Below are 14,386 nucleotides of genomic sequence, written 5' to 3'. Positions count from 1 at the left end.
AATAAAACCAACCTAGATCCATCTTAACCCCGGATCTATCAAGTGTTGAAAGGGATCAAGTCTCTTTCACTTTAAAAGAGGTGCTTGATAGATTCAGGGTTGAGATGGATCTAGGCTAGTTTTTATAGACACACATACCATATTTAGGTTGGATCCATCTCTCTGTCTCTCTCTCTTCCCTCCTGCTCTACTCTATCAATCCCTCTCTCCTTCTCTCTCTTCCATCCTCTCTCTCCCTTTCTTTCCCACCTCCCTCTGTCTCTCCTCCCCATCTCTCTCTTTCTCTCCCCCTCCAACTCTATCATTAAATCTCTCCCTCTTTCCTTCTCTCTTTCCTCCCCTCTCCCCCTCTCTCTTCCCCTTCTCTCCCTCTCTCTCCTCTTCTTCTCTTTATCTTCCCTCCTCTCTTCTCTCCATCTCTCCCTCGTCACTCCCTCCCTCTCTAACTCTATATATTTGTCCTTTTACATCCTTCCCTCTCTCCCCCCCTCCAATTACATCTCTCTCTTCCTCCCTCTCTCCTATATATCCCCTCCTCTCTCTCTTAATTCCTCTATCTCCCTCTCTTTTACACTTCCCTCAATCTCTCTCTCCTCCCTGCCACTCTCTCTCTCTTCTCCCTCCAACTTTGTCACTATATCCCTACCTCTCGCCTTCTCCTTCCCCCCCTCTCCCCCTACCTCATCTCTCTCTCTTCACCCCATCCATCCATGTGATGGAGAATTTTCACTCTATGCAATTAATGTTATATGTAATGTCTAAAATATTTTACATTTTAATTTTTCATTATGAAATGAGTCAACGATTTTTTCTGACGTGTAGTATTGGTAATCGATATTGTTAGCCTATGGTATTGTAACAAAACTTATTTACAAGTTAATAATTGTTACACGTCATTTTTTCACCATGACACTTGACTATTAAAATGGATCTCTCGCCATCCATAAACATGTTTCATTACACTCCCTTAGAGGTCAAACAATCAAAAACCCTTGGAGAAGATGTGAATTTTGGGGAAAATGGATTTATAACTTGTTAAGCATGACCTGTGTGCTTTTTCTAGTCAGTTTCCACCCATTTGTAGTTTCTAGCACTAAAAACTACATAGAACCGTGCTTTATCTTCCACTATAGACTACCCACATAACTCAAATAAAAGTAAAAATAAAAAGTGAATTCTAGAAGCATTGTTGGGTGAATATATCCCAACTGAAAGCTTCTAGGTGATATCTATTCGATCCATACCCCTAAGATCATGGAGCTAATTCCCTCTCATCAAGGAACCTTAATCCCCTAATTAGAGGATCTCATCCTTCTCTTTTGGATCTGAAACTTCTTCCTCTTGGCCTATAAATTGACTCAAGAATAGAGGGATTGGGAGGTTCATAAAAGATACACTCATGCAGTTGGAATTGGATTGGAAGGCTTATCATCTAAGCAGTGGGTTAGGGGCATTTGAGAGGACCCTCATGACATCAAGGAAGAGGTTGTATGGCTCTTCTTTATCCTTGAATTAATACAAATGAATCATTTTTTCCATTGTATTGTGTTACTGAAATGATGCACGATTTATGTCTCTTTTGATATTCATTAAGATAATTTCAATTTCTAATCTCCTTGATCATTTGATTAAGCTTGTTTGAATTGTTATGTTTCATATGCCTTTGATTTTTCTTATGTCTGTGATTGCAGGTCTTTTTGATCATTGAGAATCTACATCGGGACAGAGCAGGGATCTCCATCAAGCATTTCACAAATAGGTAAGAGGCTTATTTTCCTACTCATGCATTTGCAATTCAAAAGACATAAACTTAGGAAAATAGCTATTCAATTGTCTGTTTATTTCTAGTTTCCTTTAGGATCTAGGGAGATTGCTCTTGTTATCAAGAGGGATTTATTCACCTAACAAATTGGTGACTCCACTTGGGAATGTTAATGTTCTCTTCTCTTTTCTTGGTTTTTCTTTTTGATCTTTTTTGTTTAGCTAGACCTGAGTCTTAGCAAATTTATGATCCTTCACATCTTCTCGTTTGATTTCTTTATTTTTTATTTTTACTTGGACTTCCCAGACCTATGCAGTTTATGTTCATAAACAACGTGTAGATCTACACAATTGTTGTTCCAGCAACTATGTGCATGCGCACTGAACTATACTACTCGCATGCGCAGTTCCTAGAAATTTTTGAAAAAATAGGTTTTCTCTTAGCCAAGGTCTAAATTTTGGTTTCTGAATGTGTCATCATATTTGTTTTGACTTTCCAATTCCCTTTCTAAACTTGTTTGAGTGCTTTGGTGAAGTCTTTTTGGGAATCAATCCCTTTTGCAAAATTGATTAGTGCTTTTTTGTTTTGTTTGTTGATTGATTGAAAAGAGATAGGTTGTTCTCAAGATCACTATATTCATGTCTTTTTCTGTCAAATACACCAGATCCATTATTAATCTTTATTTTCTGTGATGAAATTCTTTGTTTAATCACAATTAGGGTTTCTCAGAAATTGGTGTGTTTGTGAAGAACTACTTTCATTGTTGAATGCTAAAAAGGAAATCATTTATTTTCAGTTTTGAACTCTTTCATAATTACACTTTTGACAACATTAGGTTAAAGAATTTATTAGGAAATTTTCATTTTTTACAAACTCTTGATTGGTTTCCGTGTGTTTCAAAATTTCGAGTGATAAATGATAAAGGACATTTTGAGTTTGTTTGATCTCTTAGGAAAATTTGAAATCTTAGTTTATTTCTGCATCTGGATTGCATCAAAGTGAAATTGGTTGTCTTCTGAAAAGAATTTTAGTGAAGTTTCAAGTTTTTCATTTTATTTCGAGAAAATCAAGAAACTCTTACCTTCCCTTGATTAGAATTTCATTGAACAATAGATTACAAATTACATGTTCAATTGCATTAGAATTTTGAGTTGAGTCATAATATCACAAGTTTTAGTCTCGTCATATATTGAGTGAATAACTGCCTAATAACATAGTGTTAATTAAAATCAATTAGAATTTTATATTTTTTAGGGCTCTTACCACCTACAGTAGCTTAAGTTGTAGGCCTTTGGAATAGGAAAGTGAGTAAACTTTCCAAAGCTACATACAAACAATAGAATCTTGTGATAGGGAGATAAATCCAATTATTTCAGTTTTTCTCTAGGAAGCTCTTCTTATACATGAGTTAAGCACGAGATCATGTTATACCTGGTGATGCGATCGTACCCACTTCATTGGCTATGATAGTTCGATTTTTGCATATTACAATGGTGTTGAAAGCTACTCGGGGTCACTTGAAAGTAAATCTCCAATTAATGATATTGGGGAGCTTTCAAGGGGATTGAGCTTTGTTACTCTACCCTTGCGTGTACATCTAATTTACAGCTGCCCCCTTAGGAAACATTGTTGTACTTGTAACCTTGGTGACCATAGTCCTAGGTGATTACCCAAGGTGATGACAGAGGGAAGGTCATGTTGTACCTGGAGCAGATGTTGGCTAGACTCACTTGGAATTTTTGGAGGGTAATATTCGCTCGAGATGGCATAAGTGAAGTTACTTGCCCCAGATCGTTTCATTAAGTAGGTTGTGAGTGTAACTAGTTCCAATCGCTCATATCTAGTTCCGACATAACTAGTTTTGACACTGGATTTCATCACCAATTAGTTGATTTTACTGTGAAAGGACATTTTGCATGATCTGAATCCATAGATTTATTAGAGCATGCTACTTTGTTTATTTTTTACTTTTTAGTGACTTTAGGTGTGGATTGTGAATATTATTTAATTTTAATAATAATAAATTTTTGGGATTGAATATGATGGAAATAATGTTAGAAGTTACTGATCTAAAGATCTCCCTTTTAATGAGAACCCTAATCCTCTTCCTGATTTTGAAAATCTCAATCCTCCTTATATGGCTACATTGTCACTTCCCAGATTCATGATAGGTTTACCTGTATGGTTGTTCTCAACTTATTTAATTCCAAATAATCCTATTGTACCAACTCAATCAAGTTTTTTACCTCAATCGAGCTCACCATCTCAACATCACCAACCTACTGTTGACCCTTTACCTTCTTCATGCAATATGTCCTCCTCCATTTCTTCTTATTCACTTGGTAAAAGCCTTGATGCTAGTAACGAGGTGACTAAGTAGAAGAAGAAAGGAAAGAATAAGAAGAAGCAAGATAAGGAAGAAGTCAACCAACCAACCATTGTTGTAGGTGATTGTAATGTTGAGGAATCTTCCATAATGCATTGTAAGCCCAAATACCCTTGAAAGATTTGTAAGAGTGACCAGTTCCTTATCAATTGTCCTGATATTCCTAAGGTTTTGGAAGTATGGTCAAATAATTCTCATCAACTTACTGTTGATCCATCAACGAGTGGTTCTAATATTCCAAGGAAAAAGATTAAGGTGAGGTTTCCTTGTAGGTTATTCAAAAGGGTTCATCATAGTCACCTTTTCCCTCACATGCATGAAGCCTCAAAATTGCTGGAAACACTTACTATTTCACAACAAAAAATTCCAACTAATTATCGTAAACTTTCTCCCCATCTACCATCAGTTGATGAAGTGATTGATCTAGATCCAAGTACAATCAATCCCACTCTTCTATTGGAGAGTGAAACATGTGTTGAAAATAATACTGAGAGGGGGGGTGAATCAGTATTATCAGAACTATAAAACTTTTTCAATGCTCAGAAACATATACGCTACTTTCGTTAAGTGAACCAGCGTGTACACGCAACTGTGTCTAAAGAAAACAGCGTATAACCAGAAATCTTATAATTCAGTTAGTTTATCTTCAGTTAAGTGCATAAGGACATTATTCACCATATTAAGAGTAAACAGATGCAGTAGAACAGATCACACAAAAACCACACACATGAATACCATGATATAAGGTGGAAACCCAATGTGGGTGAAAACCACCTGCTGCAAGTCGTCTCTATCTTTCTTTAATATGAAACTTCAGTTTACAATCTTTTTGTACTGGTGTAGCCTTATACCAGTACGCAGGCTACAACCTGCAGAAGGCTACAAACTTCCTTGGAAGGGAGCTCCAACCCCCTTTGCTCTTGTACTAGCCAAGATACTAGTACGTAGGTGCTGGCCTACAATTTTCTTTCTTTCAGGTACCACCTTTCATACATTTTCAGACTGGATATTCCTGAAGCACAACATTACAATATGAAGACCACAATTCATTCAACTTTCACAACAGATCATTGAAGCACAAAATAACCAATACTAGCATCATCAATCTTCGAATCACTGAACCACTGAAACCCTGTCAATCACCAATTACCAGAACACAGAGCAGACAACAGAACACTGCAATAACAGTCAGACCCAACTGCAAACCCAAAAATCAAGCTTCAAAAGATATACGCTACTTCAATGAGAGCAACCCGCGTATACACGCGCTTTTACCGAAGACAACCTGCGTACAGATCTAAAAATAAATTCTCTCAACTTGCAGCTGTACCAGACATCAGTTAGACCCAGAACATAACATTGCGTCAGTATGCAGATCTAGAAATACGCATAATCAACCATATCATAATAGTGCATTTCAAATCATTAGATCCCGATCTATCCTTAGATCTAGTCTTCCATCAACCGAAGTGATCTCTCCTTAGCTTAGATCAAGCAACCCAGAACCTGCATGCCAGATCCTTTTTTTTTTTTCAGATATTCAAGCCTTTTCAAAAAAGATGTTTTTCCCTAATGATCTTCTTCTCCTTATATAGCCTTAGGCCTTGCTCAATACCAAGAGCCAAAACCATAGAGATCCAATACCATCAACTTAAAAACTAGGGATCAACACGTCTGTCGAGATACTTTGGTCCAAAGACATAGGCTCAAGTACCGAGGACTAACTACCACGGACCAAAAGGAAGCTTCCCGACATATACGCCCTTTTCTGTTCATGCATCTGCGTGTATACGCGCCTTCGTATATAGATCTCCTGCGTATACGCGACTTAGTATGCAGATTACCAGCGTGTATACGCAACTTGGACTTAATTAACCTGCGTATATGAGATTTCTCTTCATTCTGTAGTCTGAACGGAGATCTGTCATCAAAGAGAGTTGCCATCAAGGACAACACCTGTATCATAGCGCCACCCCTGTGCCAAAATGCCAACAATCTCCCCCTTTGGACTTGATGGCAACCTCAAGCTCCTTAGAATCATTCTCCCCCTTTGTCATCAAGGGCAAAGGGTTGTGCTCCCCCTGAGAACATGCTGATACCTCTGCTTGGCTGTGCTGAATCATGCTCCCCCTGACTGTAGGCAAGATCTGCAAACGATGTTCTTCAAAGAGAACCAAGACTTATACACCATAAGGGACCTTCCTATCACCAAAAGACTCAATACATACATCCATACTCCCTACCAAGAGGGGACACATCAGAAACAACCAATTATATTACATCATTCATCCCAGGCATAGTGGGGAAACCAACATAGGCCGTTACATGACCTTGACACCATAAAAGAGATATCACAAAAGAGATACATGACATAGAGACAACAGATCTAGACCAAGACTTATGAAAGTCACCAGTAGCATCTGATAAACATCTTTTAGATCAGCAACCAGGATTTCTTTCTGAGCTCCTTCTCCTGAAACCAACAACCTAAAACATCTAAATGCCAACAATGCTTTATGAGACTTTTAAGCTGCTCCCCCTGAACCTGTGCCTGCTGCACCCCCTGAAACTGTGCCTGAAGAATTCTGACATACCCATCTCAGACCTTTTCAAACCAGAGTTTGCCCTTGCTGTTCAGAACTCCATATACGCGATTTCTCCTACATAAACCAGCGTATGTACGCGGATATACTTTCTGCAACAAGCGTACAACATACACGCGACTTACCCCGCATAAATCGGCGTATATACGCGGATATCGCTTACGTGACTTGCGTATACCAACTTTTCTGTAGAATAGACAAGCTTTAACAGCAGGATGAAGCATCAACTACTGCCAGCTTTTGTCTGAGATATTCAAAAGTTTCCCTGGGCAGTGGTCTTGTGAGAATATCAGCAACTTGTTCCTTAGAAGGAACATACTCCAACTTGACCTTCTGCTCAAGCACTTGTTCCCGAAGAAAATGGTACTTGATTGGTATGTGCTTGGTCTTTGAGTGCATGACTGGATTCTTTGAAATGCTGATTGCACTTGTATTATCACATAAGATAGAGACTGGTGGAGTGCAAGTGATTTGAAAGTCCTGCAAGGTCTGCATCATCCAAAGAAGTTGTGTGCAACAAGATGCCGCAGCCACATATTCTACTTCAGCTGTAGATAAGGCAATCGAACTCTGTTTCTTGCTGAACCAAGATACTAATCTGGAACCCATGAAGAAAGCACCACCACTTGTGCTTTTCCTATCATCCACACTTCCAGCCCAATCTGCATCTGTGTAAGCATGAAGAGTGAGATCTGTATTTCTAGGATACCATAAGCCATAGTTTTGGGTCCCTTGAAGATACTTGAAGATTCTTTTGACTGCCTGAAGATGAGTTTCCTTTGGGTTGGCTTGAAATCTTCCAACAATTCCTACTGCATGTGTAATATCTGGTCGGGTACCTGTCAAATAAAGCAAACTCCCAATCATGGATCTATAAGTGGGTTGGTGAACTACTGCTGATTCATCACTTGCACTGAGGCTGCATCCTGTAACCATGGGTGTACATACTGGCTTTGACTCTTCCATGCCATACTTCTTCAAGATCTGCTTGAGGTATTTGGTTTGAGACAAGAAGATACCTCCTTCATTTTGTTGGATTTGCAATCCAAGAAAATATGTCAATTCTCCAAGTAGTGACATTTCGAATTCTTTTTGCATAACCAAGGCAAAGTTTTGACTCATAGTCTCTTCATTGCTGCCAAAGATAATATCATGTACATAAACAACAAGAATTAGCAATTTGTTATTTTCAACTTTTATATAGAGATTGCTATCTGCTGATCCTTTTGAAAAGCCTTGTTGGTGAAGATATTTGTCCAACCGATAGTACCAAGCCCTTGGAGCTTGTTTGAATCCATAGAGAGCCTTTTTCAATCTGCATACAAGGTTTGGATCATTCCCAAGAATGAAACCATCTGGCTGCTCAATATATACTTCTTCTTCTAAGTCTCCATTCAGAAAGGCTGATTTCACGTCCATTTGAAATACCTTGAAGTTTTGAAAGCTTGAGAGAGCAAGGAACATTCAGATGGCCTCAAGTCTTGCCACAGGAGCAAAGGTCTCTTCAAAATCTATTCCTTCTTGTTGCGCATACCCTTTACAAACAAGTATGGCCTTGTTTCTAATTACTTCTCCATTTTCATTCAATTTATTCTTGAAGACCCATTTTGTTCCTATTACATTCTTATCTTTTGGTCTAGGAACTAATTCCCAAGTGTTGTTCTTTTCGATCTGCTCAAGTTCTTCATCCATTGCTTTGACCCAACATTCATCTTTGCATGCCTCTTTCACGTTTTGTGGTTCAGTGGAGGAGAGTAATGCCAAATAGCTTGAAGCTTCTGCAAGTTTCCTTCTTGTTTGTACTCCTGCTTCTTTCTGCCCCACAATCTGAGATTCTGGATGATTCTTTTGAACATATCTGGATGGAGTCTTCTCTTCTATTCTTGTCTGCTCCTCTGGTTCTTCTTGAGGTTCTTCTTCTTCATCATTCCGCCTTTGAGGGTAGCCTTCATCTTCTTCAACGTCTTCATGATGAACTTGCCTAGGAATATATCCCTTCTCATCAACCACTACATCAATGCTGTCAACAATTCTGCCAAGTCTTTTATTGTAGCACTTGTATGCTTTGCTATGTGGAGAATAACCAAGAAGAATTCCCTCATCTGCTCTTGGTTCAAGTTTGCCAAGTTGCTCATCAGTATTCTTAATATAACATTTGCTCCCAAAGATTTTGAAGTGCTTCACCGAAGGAGTCTCACCACTCCAGAGCTCATGAGGTGTTTGAGTGCTGTTTACTCGGACATTTGTTTTGTTAAGAATAATAACCGCAGCATGTGCAGCTTCACCCCAGAAGGTTGCGGGAGTACCTAATTCATCAAGCATAGCACGAGCCATTTGTTGGATTGTTCTGTTCATTCTTTCCACAACCCCATTTTGCTGAGGAGTTCTAGCTGTAGAGAATTCTCTTCTTATCCCATGTTCTTCACAGAAATCGAAAAATTCGTTTGAGGTAAACTCCCCACCTCTGTCAGATCTGAGGCACTTAATTTTGTGTCCTGATTCATTTTCAACCAAGGCTTTGAAGGATTTGAATTTTTCAAATGCTTCATCTTTGTGCTTCATGAGCCCTAACCAAACAAATCTGGAGAAATCATCAATGAATAATATCAGATATTCTTCTCCTCGAGGTGTCCTCTTCCTAAATGGACCACATACATCTGTATGGACTAGCTCAAGAGGCATGCTAGCTGATCCTTCCTTCTCTGGAAAGTTAGTTCTGGTTTGCTTTCCAAACTGACAAGATTTACATATGGTATTGTCTGGAATTTTGATATCTGGAAGACCACGAACTGCCTGATATTTGCATGCTTTCCTTATTTGTGAAAAGCTTAGATGCCCCAACCTCCGATGCCATAGCCAATGTTCATCATCCTTGCTTAAGTAGCATTGTTGTCTTTCCTCAAAGATATATAGATTATTTGGAGTCCTTCTTCCTTTGATCACTGTTTTACCTGTATCAAGATCGCGAACACAACATCCATTTGATCTAAATATTACCTCGGTTCCTTGATCGCACATCTGACTAACACTCAGAAGATTATGCTTCAATCCATCAACATATAAAACATTTCCTGCTTTGACCTTCTCTTTCAACGGAGCAACACCTTTTCCTTTTATGGCTGCAGAGATATCGTTCCCAAAAGAAACTTTCTTCCCCTTTTCTAATGCGGTATATGACTCAAGCTTTTCTTTGTCCCCTGTCATATGCTTCGAACATCCGCTGTCAATGTACCATAGACTTTCTTGACCTTCTGCATAAAAGGCTATCCCACATCTTTCTAGTTGTGATTCTTTTATTCTCCATGTTCTAACATTTGAGGTTTGTTCCTTCTGAGTTGTCTTCCGGAACCTGCTCCTGCATTCAGAGTCTTCATGACCAAAGTTATTACAAATAGAGCATTCAACTTCATTTTCAAGAACCAAAAAATTGTTATAAGTCCTTTTCATGGTTCCAGTCATTCTCCCTTGATTTTGAGCTTCTCTAGTCATGATTGTTTTGTAGGCAACACATTGAGCTGCTTTGTGACCAAAGTTATGGCAAGAAAAGCATTGGCCATTAAAGAAACTTCTGCGATAATCAGATCTATCATCCAACCGATTGTAACTTCTATTCATTCTTGGAGCAAATTGGGAAGATTTTACCTGTGGCTGATTGTAGCTTCTGTTTGTCCTTAAGGCAGTTTGTCCCCGAATTTCTTGATGGTCTTTATTTGTTCTTGAGATAAACTGTCCCTGATTCACCTGATGACTTTTATTTGGCCTTTGCTCGCTTCTCCTTGCTGTGTCAAGATAACTTTTAGAGGTAGAGGCTTGAGATGTTTCTCCATTATATCCAAGACCTGTCTTGATCAGAGGAGATCGCTGCACATTGATAATCTCATCCAATGTTTCAGATCCTTTAACAAACTTAAGATTAATTGCTTTGGTTTTCTCAATCTCCTTTCTAAGACAAACAATCTCACATTCCAATTTTTCAAGATGTTTTTCCTTTTCAGCTAGTTGACATTGTAGAGAATCAATAATAGCACTCTTCTCTTCTAAACAAACTTTGAGATGTTTCATTTCTTCATAAAAGCCTTCTACATCTATAGCATCCATGTAGTCATCATCTTCAAAAGCCATTAAAAGTTTATATCTATTACCTTGTTCATCTTCATCACTATTTGAAAGTCCATCACTATCTTCATGAGTGTAATAGCTTTTCTTCTTTTCATATTGTTTCTTGTTCCATTTAACAGGTTCGTTTCCCTTGTCATTCTTATCTTTGTGAGGACATTTGGCAGCATAATGACCTACTCTTCCACAAGCAAAGCATTTAAAAGGTAACTTACCTCTGAACCTTCCAGAACCCCTTTGAAGATTTCTGACAAAATTTGATTCCTCTTCTTCATCTTCTGGCAGGTGACTTGCTTCATAGTAATCTTCTTTGCCTGAAGCCTTGAAGGCAGCTTCTCTTCTGTCTGATGGACCTCCCTTTCTCATTTCATAAGCGGTTAGAATTCTGTGAAGCTGAGACATAGTAAGAATTTGCAAATTTTCCTTTTCTTCTATGGCAGACACTTTAGATTCAAACTTGGGGGACAAAGATCTTAGAACCTTTTCAACCACAATAGCCTCTTTTATTTCTTCACCCAAGTTTTGCATGCAATTGACAATCTCATCTACCCTAAGGAAGTAGTTAGCCACACTTTCATCATTATACATTCTGAGAGTCTCCTACTTAATCCTGAGAGTTTGAAGTTTAGCACGCTTTACCTGATCGTCTCCTTCATAGCTCGTGACCATTTTATCCCATATTTCTTTTGCAGATTTATAGTGCATTACCTTCATGAATTCTGATTGAGAGATGCATCCCAATAGAGTATTGACTGCTTTCGCATTTGTTTCATATTTCTTTTTCTCGGCTGCATCTGTAGGAGTAGCTGAAGGAAAAGTGTAGCATGTCTCTACGATGTTCCAAACTTCTGTACCAAGAGATTGAAGATAGGCAGTAACTCTTACCTTCCAATAATTGAAGTTTGTCCCATCAAAAACCGGTGGCCTGATTGATGCTTCTTTCTCGTAGTTGCTCATGATGAACGATCTACCTTCAAGCGGTCAAGCTTCTCTGAAGGACCTGCTCTGATACCAATTGTTGAAAATAATACTGAGAGGGGGGGTGAATCAGTATTATCAGAACTATAAAACTTTTTCAATGCTAAGAAACATATACGCTACTTTCGTTAAGTGAACCAGCGTGTACACGCAACTGTGTCTAAAGAAAACAGCGTATAACCAGAAATCTTATAATTCAGTTAGTTTATCTTCAGTTAAGTGCATAAGGACATTATTCACCATATTAAGAGTAAACAGATGCAGTAGAACAGATCACACAAAAACCACACACATGAACACCATGATATAAGGTGGAAACCCAATGTGGGTGAAAACCACCTGCTGCAAGTCGTCTCTATCTTTCTTTAATATGAAACTTCAGTTTACAATCTTTTTGAACTGGTGCAGCCTTGTACCAGCACGCAGGCTACAACCTGCAGAAGGCTACAAACTTCCTTGGAAGGGAGCTCCAACCCCCTTTGCTCTTGTACTAGCCAAGATACTAGTACGTAGGTGCTGGCCTACAATCTTCTTTCTTTCAGGTACCACCTTTCATACATTTTCAGACTGGATATTCCTGAAGCACAACATTACAATCTGAAGACCACAATTCATTCAACTTTCACAACAGACCATTGAAGCACAAAATAACCAATACTAGCATCATCAATCTTCGAATCACTGAACCACTGAAACCCTGTCAATCACCAATTACCAGAACACAGAGCAGACAACAGAACTCTGCAATAACAGTCAGACCCAACTGCAAACCCAAAAATCAAGCTTCAAAAGATATACGCTACTTCAATGAGAGCAACCCGCGTATACACGCGCTTTTACCGAAGACAACCTGCGTACAGATCTAAAAATAAATTCTCTCAACTTGCAGCTGTACCAGACATCAGTTAGACCCAGAACATAACATTGCGTCAGTATGCAGATCTAGAAATACGCATAATCAACCATATCATAATAGTGCATTTCAAATCATTAGATCCCGATCTATCCTTAGATCTAGTCTTCCATCAACCGAAGTGATCTCTCCTTAGCTTAGATCAAGCAACCCAGAACCTGCATGCCAGATCCTTTTTTCTTTCAGATATTCAAGCCTTTTCAAAAAAGATGTTTTTCCCTAATGATCTTCTTCTCCTTATATAGCCTTAGGCCTTGCTCAATACCAAGAGCCAAAACCATAGAGATCCAATACCATCAACTTAAAAACTAGGGATCAACACGTCTGTCGAGATACTTTGGTCCAAAGACATAGGCTCAAGTACCGAGGACTAACTACCACGGACCAAAAGGAAGCTTCCCGACATATACGCCCTTTTCTGTTCATGCATCTGCGTGTATACGCGCCTTCGTATATAGATCTCCTGCGTATACGCGACTTAGTATGTAGATTACCAGCGTGTATACGCAACTTGGACTTAATTAACCTACGTATATGAGATTTCTCTTCATTCTGTAGTCTGAACGGAGATCTGTCATCAAAGAGAGTTTCCATCAAGGACAACACCTGTATCATAGCGCCACCCCTGTGCCAAAATGCCAACAACATGTATCACTCACGTTGATAGACCATTTGTTAATCAAGTGGTAGAATCGATTCCATATTCAGTCGATCCCATTCTCCCTTTAGAGAGTGAACTTCATACCATTCATGTTCTGCATGTTACCTCAAATTCTTCTACACATGGGGGAATTTCATCTGTTGATTTTGAACCCCATCCAAGTAATGCAACTATTTCTTTTGATTTGAATAGACTAACAAAACCTCATATTTCTTCTTCCACCCCTTTCCAAATCATTGTGAAGGCTTATGGTAAGAACATGCATCACACAAATGTAGATGAAGGTGCTACTGTCAATATTTTATCCTCAACAACTTGACAAGATTTGGGTTCCCCTAAGCTTGCATCTATTACTCAGAATCTATTAGATTTTAACAAAATCGTTAGTGAACCTTTAGGGATCCTTCCTAAGTTACCTATTACCTTGGAAGGTAAGACTGACATTTGTATTGATCTTATGGTAGTCCAATGTCCATTATATTTAAATTTTCTTCTTGGGCGAGACTATGTCTATGCCATGAAAGGTGTCGTATCGACACTCTTTCATGTAATATCCTTCCCTCACAATGGAAACATTGTGACAATTGATCAACTTTCATACGTTGATCTTGCTTCAACTACTAGTCATCCGACACCCTTGAATGTTCCTTATATGCAAGTGGTACCTACCCCGCCACAAGTTAGTTATGTGGAAACTTGTCCCATGTTTTTATTTCTCGATGCAAGCGAACCTCTCACTATTTGGTAGACTTCTTATGACCTAGATCCGGTAATTGACATAGGGAGCCTTATGGGAGAGATGAATTTTCTTACCCATTCTGATTCTCTTCACATGTATTCCTTCCAGAAAATTATTCTTCCTTTTGATGAGGATATCTTGGAAGCCATGGTCGGGAGGTATACCTTGGCATATGTTTCTTCTGAATGGAAGACATGATCCAACTCATGATGAGCATAGTTCTTTTCC

Source organism: Pinus tabuliformis, chromosome 5_2 (assembly GCF_031772625.1).
Source record: "Pinus tabuliformis cultivar Carrire ecotype Pingquan chromosome 5_2, CPIR1, whole genome shotgun sequence".
NCBI lineage: Eukaryota > Viridiplantae > Streptophyta > Pinopsida > Pinales > Pinaceae > Pinus > Pinus tabuliformis.
The sequence above is the reverse complement of the archived record's forward strand: the minus strand, read 5'-3'. Positions refer to the sequence as shown.